This window comes from Betta splendens, chromosome 8 (genome assembly GCF_900634795.4).
Source record: "Betta splendens chromosome 8, fBetSpl5.4, whole genome shotgun sequence".
NCBI classification, from domain to species: Eukaryota; Metazoa; Chordata; class Actinopteri; order Anabantiformes; family Osphronemidae; genus Betta; species Betta splendens.
The window spans coordinates 6,592,862-6,603,739 of NC_040888.2; positions in this window are offsets into that span (position 1 = coordinate 6,592,862).

Genomic DNA, 10,878 nt, shown 5'->3' on the forward strand with positions numbered 1-10,878 from the left:
GCGTCGGTGAGGACGAGCAGGGAAATGGCGCTCCCTTTGTGCGTGAACATTGACAGTTTTAGTGGTTAATCACCAGCTTTGGGGGTGTGATCCTTACATTGAGCTCAGACTCGACCAAGGAAGCAGCCGCCGCCTTTTATTATAGCTACTGGCGTTTAATAAGCCCGTTTCACTTTATTCATCAGTGAGATAATCGCACTGAAGGTTAATCACGCAGACAAATGAAATCTTTCAGACTTGTGTTTGGAGAGAACAAGGCAAGTATTAAGATTTTCTGTTCAGTCCACGTTTGGAAGGTTTTGTTAAGCGCTTCCTTTGTGATTAAAGTTGATTTTAGTTCTTGTGTTGCACAAGAAGTGCCCTCCACGTCAAACCTATTCACGCTGGTCTAAACCTTGGTTGCCCTCTGGGGGACAGTGTACCACACAAAGACAAAGTCTCCGTTGCACTGTGTGTTTGTCATCATGCAACACAATTGTGCAAGAGCTGAAGCATCATTTTGTGTTGCAGTAAGTCCTGGTGTTTGTGGTTCAGGGCATGATTTTCACATTTAGAGTTAGAATAAAAGTGGTTTAGGAAGAGAACTGAGGAAAAATTCAGTTTTGCACAGTGAAGCTAGGTTTGTTTATAGTCCTTTAAAACTAAGGCTGATAAACTTAATAAATACAAGCCAAATGAGCACTTTAATAAACAATAATGATCCCCGCTGAATCATCGTTCAACTGAAAACAGACTTCTGACTCATATTTGGAGGAAAGTGTTGTGCGTCTCGGTTCAGCTGCCATTTGTGGGTTTGTGGCTTTTTAATATTTGATGGTGTTCCCGGCATTATTTTTCCACGTACTAACTTCACCAGCGAGGCGTAATCCATCATGTTCAGCCCCAGAAGACACCTGATATTTTTCCATGTCCCACGGTTTACTTACTGTCGGCACTGATGCCATCTTCAGGCTCAAACTCATGACAGCTTCACTTTTGTTTTGTTTTTTGAATGTTAACATACATCTACATCTACATCAACTTTCTTGATAGATAATATCAGATTGCTGATTTCAGAGTTGGACTCACAAGTTGCCAGGTTACACAACCCTGTTAAAGTCATCTAACGGTAATGGCGTCATCATCGGTGGTTGTCATGGAGATCACCAAAAGAGCAGCGCGATGACATAGGCAGGTAATGACACATAATGCACCATATAAGATCTGCACCTCTGGGCCTCTGCCCGTTGTTTTCAGTCCATCTCCCGTTTTAAAGTCACAGGCACAAGTTCATGCTGCAGCTTATCGGCCACTCCATCACAGGCTGAACACAGGCGGAGCACTGTGCTGGAAAACATCCACTGGGATAAAGTTAATAATGCTAATGATGCACACACACACACACTGTTCTCTGATGCGCTGTCTCTTTCTATGTTTATTCAAATGAGGACAACCAGAGCTCAAACTGTGGCTTGAAGCTGACAAGTGACAAAGTGAAGATTTTGGAATGACAAAAAACAAACTGAAGATTTCAAAGCAGAATGGTTCTTACGCCAGATGTTGTGGGTTCGCTCAGTGTCTCAAGATTATTAAAGTCACTTCCATCTTAGACTTTTATCTGATTTGATGTTCTCTCCGCCTTTTTTTTTCCTTCTTCTTGGCACTGTCTCGTATTTCAGTTTCTGTGGAAGTCTTATCAAACCCAGCATTTTTCTCTCACACAGTGAAACGGGGTTTTATCGTTGATGGTTCAAAGGACACAATCAATTGGAAGCTGGAGAGAAAAAAGCATTAACAGAGGTTTTGTTCCCTGCTTATAAAGGTAAACACAGATAAGACGCTGGCCTCTTAATGACTACACACATATTTAACTGGCTCACTTCATGTTTGCATTGTCTTACTCAAGGTTGGACCAGACACATTTAATGTAATGTTACACAGCTGTTGCAGGACAATGACCTTTAATGGCAGTGTTGAGAGTAAATAATGATATCATATGTAAAGAATAGTTCTGAGGAGATGGGAGAGTTCACTTGAGTCATTTACATCCATGCTAACGCTTCCTGTGAACTGTGACTGGACTCCATCCCAGACACCGCTGGCACGCAGCTGTTAACGCTTTAACTCGATAAAGTCCTACGTAATTACGTTTTCACTTTGTGATAATAACCGGAGCAACAACAAACAGCGCCGTGATTTATCTGTTGGCTTCATTTCCCATAATTGAATATAGTGGAGTGGACGTTTGAGCGCTGCGATGCATCAGCCTCCGCTTCTGCAGCTCATTCTGAGGCGGAGGTGTCTCTCCAGCAGCATCACTGACACGCTGATCCCGGGTCAGTGGCTCCGCCCTGTTTGTTGCACGGGCTTGTTTTGGCTCTAACAGTCACTGCATGTTTCTCGCTGGGTGGCCTGGACCCTGATTTGAACTGACGAAGCTGCTCCTGGGATGGAGCGGGGAGCCGGGCTCTTCTTTATGCCGGCGCTCTTATCTCCAGCTTCCAGCCTGTACCTGTAGGTGTGACTGGCCGTCTGTCTGGGTCCTGCCTCTTTCCCAGTGACAGCTGGGATTGGCTCCAGTCTCCCTGTGGCCCTTACGGGGGAAAGATGGTCAGGGAAATTGATGGACAAAATGGATGGATGCACAGTAAACTAGTTAAAAAAATTCTGTATTCATCTGAGAATTGTAGTTGATCTAATTGAGAATCTGAGTTAAAATAGCACTTTCAAAGCGACAGCTAAATTATGATCCAGTAGAAAGAGCAAAACAAAAGCTGCTGCCACTCAGCTAATGAAGAATATTATTCACTGAAACCTAATATAATAGGTTTCTACGCCTGTGTAATTAATGTGGGACGTCAGGAGGTTTTTGCAGAATGTTATGTTTGCGTTGCTTACGATGTGTATCAGAGCACGAAACAGCCTTCTCACAAAGGTAATGAAGTAATGAAGGCGTGTTGTGTTAGATCCAAATGTTCCCATTGTTGTGTGAGGGCAGTTCAGTGTTTGCCTTAATTTTCGGCCATTTTGGTCGCGGGGGCAGGAAGTTGTAGAAGAAAATTGATGAGTGAACCCTGGGGATTTGTATTTATCACGATGCTTAACGACATCAGCACACAGACAGGAGCTATTAGAGCACGGGGGTAATCGCGGCGCTCGTCAACCCGATATAGCCTCAGTCTGAGCCAGCGAGCGCGAACCCTGTTACCTTTGGTTGCCCTCCAACAGGAAGTGAAAGGCCTCCGTGGAGAATCTCATTTAAACCACTTCTATGGTTTTATCATACAGATCAGCTGAGTGTTGTAGCTGATGTTTGCTGCTTCTCAACATCTGCCTAAGTACAAACACTCTTCTTCTGTCCATCCAAGGAATGTGATCAAACAACGCTGCTTCGTTTCCCGATCTATGAAGTCACAGATTAAATACTGAGTATATTGACAACGACGACAGCGTTGTGAGAGGCCGACAGGTGGCGTCACAGGCCTCCTCCTCTGCATGGTCGGTCCTCGCTCACTCCTCTGATACGTGCATGTAGAAGTAATGCACGCAGAGCACGGGTGCGTTTCATCAGCTGGTGGAAAGGTCAGCGGCCAGGTCGCGGGGCGCTTTAACGTATTTAAATTGCTAATTGGGCTGAAGCTGATCAATCGCGGGCACGAGGACCCCCCCCCCCCCCCCCCAGCCGACGTCCTACGTCAGAGCACATCAGCGCGTTAATAGCGTGGGTCGTGTTTACGCGTCTTCCTCCTCATTCGCAGCCACACGGTGCCGCCTTTAACGGCGCGCGGCGCCACACATTATTGTTATTATTATTACTAATTTCTGCAGCGTTTCAGACAATCCATTAGGTCTGAATGGCTTTTATGCTTCACTTCTGCCTTTCTGTTTTTATGAGACACACTATGAGTTAACTGAAAATAAACAGAGCGACGTTCCCCCGTGTTTGGAGTAAACTGGCCTGACATTTGGACCTGGAAAACAAAGTCCCGCTCCTCCAATGTTGGCTTATGTTTTACATTTGCTTCCTGTGCCTCAGGACAGTTGTTTATCCATTAACACATTACAGTCTAATATTGTTTTGTGGCCACATTATAAAACAGTTGCTTTCATTTCCTTTCCCTATATGCGCAGCCGCCCTTTGGCCAAATTGACTTGATTCAAACTAAACAGCACAGGCGTCTTCCAGCGCCTATTTCGGGCCCTGGAAATAACACCTGCCGTTAAATCTGGATGCACGGGCGGCGTCCGCGTGCGTCTGCGCCTCCTCCATTAAACAGCGGCCGACCCACTTAGTGGGATGATGCTGCGCACACCTTGGCCTCTGATAAAAGAGCAGGAGGGAGGCGGATGTCGGTCGTTAGGGAGCGTCTTCTGGCAGAAACGTGAGGGGTCAGACTGGGTCAGGCCAGGCATGTGTTCATGCAGCCACAGCGGCTGATCCGCTCCCATGCAATTTTTCCAAAATAAACTGCGCATGTATTATATGTTGATAATTGTTGTAATTGTGTGCACTGAACTGTTTAATCAGTGAGTGTGTTGCACATGCTTGTGGCCAAAGGAATTTACTCTGTGTCTGTGCATGTTACATGTCGCTTAGATACACAAGTGGAGGACGTGATCACCTTCACGCTTTTATTTTGGCGTTTTATAGCGAGCAATTCTGGGATTATAAATAGAGCAGGTAAATGAAGCCGGAGAAATTCCACTGGAGAGGTGGTGGAGTCTGTGGAGACAGATCAGTCGAGGTGGAGATTTAAGCAGCGTCAGTCTCATCCACAGACTCAGAGCCCCTGCGGAAAACCTCATCATTACATAAATAGGCCTATTAATCCCACTCAGCAGAGGGTGACAAGCCTCTTAAATCTGTAATTGATTAATTATCCTCAATGCGATCCACTCACGCACCAGACATTCAAGCGGTGATGAGCGAAAATGTCAACAACATAAACAAATTTGCCAGAGAACGTACAGTAAGATGCTCTTAGGTGTCGCTGCTTGTTTCAGCAGAACTGAGGGTGATTTACACATTTACACACAGGAGTCTGGATTCAACCCGCCTGGTTTTCTTCATCCTCTGCTCCCGTACGCTCCCAGAATCCCAATGCAAATAGCTGGTGTTCACTAAAAGCCACCCTTCAGTTAGATGGACTTTCCAGCAATTATTCTGCCCTCGCTGCTCCGCTGCGGTTTTCATCCCCTCCAGTGTGCCGGCGTTGTTTTTAATGGGCGCCGGGCGGAGCACCTCTGGCCCCGACCACAGCAAAGCAAGAAAAAAGATTAATTACATCTGAGCAACACCTTTTACCTTGGAATTAGTTGGGGGGGGGGGTAATCAAAGGGTGTCTGGCCGATAGGGCAATCATCTCCTCAGGGTCAATGTCTGTGCCCAGAAAATAGAGAACCCTGACAGAGGAAGAAGATGGGAGGAAGGAGCCGCTGGTATAAATGCAGACGAGGAGGAAAAGCTGGGCTGCAGAGAAAAAAACGCTACCTCCACTGCACGAGTCTCATTATCAGCCGCACGGTAATTGTTTGCACGTGGTCCAGGTTTGTGTTCATAACTGGTTCATGTAGGAAACAGAACGGGACCCGGGAAGGTTTTTAGTAAAACATCACCACTAAATGTATGTATCATCTCCTTTCTCCACGTTTTAAGGGCTGAGCTGAGTGTTTGTGTGTTGCTGTTTTCAGTGCTCATTAGTGAGGCTGTGTGAAGAAGAGCCGCCCTTTGGCCCCGAGCGACGCTGCCGCTGATGACGTAACACATCAGGAAGCGCTCGCCTCCGAGGTTAATTGTTAACCTCGGCGTTGGACCTGAATATGACTGAACATCCGTCCTGGGGTTCAAGCTGTGGTCTCGCATGCTGAGTTCATATTTACTGTATTGTGCATTCTGTGCCTGTTGAAACGTGGACCTCTGAAATTGCATGTGCATTTATGGAGGCGTGTTTATGATAAAAAAAAGCTGTGGTTCAGCTTTTCGGGGGAATTTGGGTGTTTTTAGTTAAACTGAGGAGGAACTCCATTAGGTTTGTGCCTAAACATGGTGTTATTTGTGGTGAGCGGAGCTCAGAGTCCTCCTCTCCTCTCACCGGACACGTCGGACCGACGTCTCTCTCCTGCTCTAAAACCCACTCCTGCGCAAGTCGCACCGGTTCCTGTGCCAACGCTGAATTATTTCCAGCAGCCTCCCGAAGATAACTCCCTTCCTGCACCCCCCCCCCCTCGTTCCCATCACCGCCGCACTCCCACACGCACCTGAGAGTCAAACTGTCACGGCTGGGAGCCGCTTTCACGGCTCTTACCTTTTATACGTGGATTATGGAGGAAAGGCCCGACGTGTCCGGATGCACAGAGTGAGAAAAGAATCAAACGGAGGCTGAGTTAGAGGCGCATGCGCCGTCCGTGTCCCAGACGCATCGCGGGGGCACGTGGAAACCAACATCAGCGCGTGCGCTGTGGCGGAGCGGGAGGCTGGAACCCGGAGCCTCACTGTTTAAGAAGAAAGAAAGAAGAAAGAAATTAACCCTTAATAGTCCCACAGTGGGGAAATTCATTCTCTGCATTAAACTCCGAGGAGCGCCATTACTGTCACACACCGAGAGCGCGGCGCCGCTCGCCTCCCACGGGCTCCTCCGCTGATTCCAGGGCAGAATCCATTTAAAAGAGATTCATGGTTATGGCCCATCTGTGTGTTGTCGTCTACACGTCCAACATCGTCAGACAAATAAATACAGACAAAAAGTGTCAGCCTGATTTGCTTGTAATTAAAGGCCCCACTTCAATTCATCAGTTGTTTCTGTGATATTAAAATGCAATAATGATCCTTTTAAAAAAGTCAGATCTGCAGTAGTTGCCTGTTAATATCTGCTGATGGCGTCCTCCCACTGAGGAGCTGAGACTCTAATTGCACTAGATGCCGTTAATGGTGTTAATCAGTTCTCTAAAGACGCTTCATAGAGTAATTATCCCTCTGTCAAACTCTAACTCACTGTATGCTCAGCATGTCTCATCCGTCCGGCCCCACGATGATTCAACGTCGCTACAGGAGGTTAATGTGGGTTTAATGCAGAGGATCTGACCTCTGGCCTCTGACCCCTGGATCAGGCCCAGGGTCTGACATCCAGCGTGAAGCAGGCGTGTCTAACTGATGATAAATGTGCCTCCATCCAGTCTTTATAAAATGTTAACACACTACAGTTGTTCACTTAATAATTCATGTTAAAGACATTTACGTTTGCGTTCTGAGCGAAGCAAATTGCTGCCGGCTGTTTTACAGTCTTTTCTCATTTGCTTTTTAAGATGCACTTCTAAATCCATTGCATATAAATCTTCTCTGCGAGGCAAACTAGCTCTGGTTCCAGCTCTGGAGACAACGTAGGTGAACTTTAAAGGGATGAATCACGAGAAGATGTGAGTCTCGCTGCATCACCTCCAAAGGATGGAGAGTGGAAACACACGACCTCAGACCAGAGCATTAATTAATGGCACAGGAAGAAGGCACTGAATAGAAGCCTGATTGGAGCATCTTGAAGCATTTCCATTATTGTGGCGCTGGTAAAAACCTGTGTCTCTGACAGAAACTCTAGCCTGTCAAAGTCTGTAAGCAATTATCCTGCCTGCTGCGGCGTATTTCTCTAATGTGAAACGTAATTGGCCTGCGTGTTATTTGAGCTCGTTGTGAGGCAGCGGTGGATTATTTAAATGAAGCCCATGGAGAGACGAGCCGCAGCTTGTCAGTCAACCACGAAGTGACCACCGCAGGTTGTGATCGGCCACGACTGACAGGCTTCAGGTGGCTGTGGGCTCAGTGGGGTGGGGTGGGGGGGTGGGGGGGTGTCACAGTAGAGGTGGCTGTTTGACTTATGAAGGTCTAATGGTTCGGCTGGTGGGAACGAATAAGCGCCCGTCGGAGCAGATCCAGCGTTTCTCTGCTCTTTTTATTGCCGAGGCGCCCGGCGCGTTGTCTGCCCGTGACGGATGAACTCCTTCCAGGAGGCGTCACAACGCCACGCCTCCAAAGTCCACTGTCGCTGCGGGAGCTGCACCCAGTGGACTTATGGGCGTGCGGTTAGGATGAATGAGGAAATCAACCGAGACACGGTGACCTGAGAACCTCTGCATGTGTAGTCGGAGATCAGCGATGGGAGGAGGTGGGGATCATTACAAAGAGATGTGGGGCCTGCATGAAACGTCAAAGCTGATTCTAACTAACAACATCTAGACTCTGGGTTTAATTGTCCCGATGTTGCATAAGATGAAACGCATCAGATGTACAGTACGCGACTGATTAGATAAGCACAAGGTCTTCATGCTACTTTACACCAGTGACAGATCCTGGTTGTGGAGGACTCGTGTGTTGCTGCAGCCACGGACGCCTCCGATTGGAAGACTAATCTTCCTCATTTCCCAGAATACAGTGGTTCGTAGAGATGAGGCCAACAAAGGAACGGGCTGTGCACTGAGAGAGGAGCCTGTGGATCTGTGGTGAGGCTGTTGTGTGATTAGAGGTTCTTGAAGGAGATGAAACACAGAGGCTGAATGAAAAGCAAAGAGGAGGTTGGGATTCTCTTTATTATCCTGGATAAAGCAGCTGAGTCTGTGTGGGACGCTGTTTTCTCAAGGCCAAACAAACAGCTAAGCAGTGAAAACAGGTGGAAGTGATGCATCTTTAATCAGTTGTGTGAGTTGATGCTTCCTTTAACCCTTCACGTCCAGATTTGTGATGACCTCATCCGTGAAGGTCACAGGTCTGACAGACCTATATGTACAGTACCACAGGCAGAGGCCATTTAACGCATCACTGGGCCCCGGTACCAACGGTACAGTAGGCGCATGAGCACACAAGAATTCAAATCACCTCCTGCATCCGAGAGGCGATCATTAACTTGTTAGTCTGTTTGCGTATCGCGTGTTACATTGAGCATCAGTATTCACGCACCGGTCTGAGGACTTAATGAGCGCTCAGAGGCGCGGAGGCACAGCTTTGGTCCCATAGAAGCTGTTTACTGGAGGAAGCCTCTCGCTCCACATTCAGCCCAACCCTGGATGTGGTCAGAAAGGGTCACGCACGGGTCGAGGTCAGAGTCTCATCGATTTCACCGGACAGGAAAATCTATAGGAGGTAAAGCATTGCTCAATTCAGGGGGTTATTAAATATAATAATTTGCACTTCCACATCCAATATAACATTATTATGAAGATGATACCTCTGGAGAAATTCAACACCAGCCATGATTATGTCGCTCTGTTACAGCAGACTGACGTTGTTGCTGGTCCAGTTATTAATTGTGACCCAGAGCCGATGGCCCCTGCAGTCGTGTAAAGGTCAGAAGGCCGGCGTGTAGAAACATGTTGAAGTCGTGCTCTGACAACGCTGAGCAGTCCTTGGGTCACGCTGGTTTCCCTGCCAACGTCTGAGGGAAGGAAACCTAATCAGTCACGACTAGCGCCGTTTCCCAGAAGAAGAGCTCGGCTTCCCTTTCCCAGCTTCACCGTACGACACAAGGGCCTTTTATGTTGTAATGTCACACTACAGCCCATAATAACTACTTTAATAACGTGTGAGGAAAGCCTGGGTCTCAAACACGTTCTGTAAAGGATGAAGTGGGAGAGAGAGAGAGAGAGAGAGAGAGAGAGAGAGAGAGAGAGAGAGAGAGAGGGAGAGAGAGAGAGAGAGGGAGAGGCAAGGACGACCACAGTCACGAGGAAGCTTTGTTGTCACTTTCAATACTGAAGCGTGTTCCAAGAACAACTTAAAACGAGTCGCCGTGTCCTCGGGCGCTCCAGGACTCTCCTCCCTGCCTCCTCGCGCCTTCCCCGTTGTCTGTTTAATGGCAAAATAAGAGCGTGCGGTGAATAATGAGCGTCTCCATCCTGCGGCGCCGCCTCGTCTTCTGACAACAAAAGTGTAACAACTGCAGAATGCGCTTAAAACCTGTGGTAAAATTAAAGTGTCGCATTAGCAGCAAATGCGTCTCAACAACAAGAGGCCTCATTAGCCACATTAGCATGTGTTTATGATAAAGGTGTCTTAAAATAGACCGACCGCTGTTATGCGCTCTCCTCACGAGCTCTGGGGTCATTTATCAGTAATTTTGACCAAAGTGTGTATGGAGTTTAACATAATAGCAACAAATTCCATCCTCTTAGTAATATCTCGCTTTTAAAAGGAAGTGGAGGAGCCTTTTTGCGCCTGATGTCTTTCTATTCTTTCTCAGACCTCCTCCGGAAGTAATCAGCGAGGCTATTAAACTGTCGGCTGAATGGACTCGAATTATGATGTGGAAGGTGTGATTGACTCAAGGTTCGCAGACTTGAAGCGGTGAGTCTAATTAATAAGTTTCCAACTCCCCCCCCCCTCCTCCTCTCAATGACAAACGCTTCCCTTGCGTGGATATAGCAGCGCTAGCCTTTCCCTCCTGTTTTTCGGAGGCTATTCTCCCTATCCGGGCCGGCGCATGCACCCGTCGGTCCGTCTGCCTCAGCGCCTCCGTTCCGACCGCCGCACCGTCTGAGATCGGATTTATCCGCCGCACTCCCTCTTCGGTGGCCGTAACCTCATTGCACATTTAGTTGATTTAATTTGGCATGTTTGTGAAAAGACCGTGCAGGGGTGTTGACAGACTATTAGGTTGTCATGAGGAAGGAGGGGGGGGGGGGGGGGGGGGTGTCAGATGAGGCCGGGGCGTGCGTGTGCATAAGCGGGAGGTTCTTCTTCATATTACACGGGGGATGCGGTGGTTCTGGTAGATTGGGTTGCTTGGGTCCCGAGCGTTTGCACCCAGGGGAGTCGGTGCAGCTCGAGAGAGGCAATAACGCGGCCTCTCCAACGCGAGTAATGAGCTCTAACAACCTGACTGATGACGCCGGTGCATTAACGCAACCCGTGCATCCGGT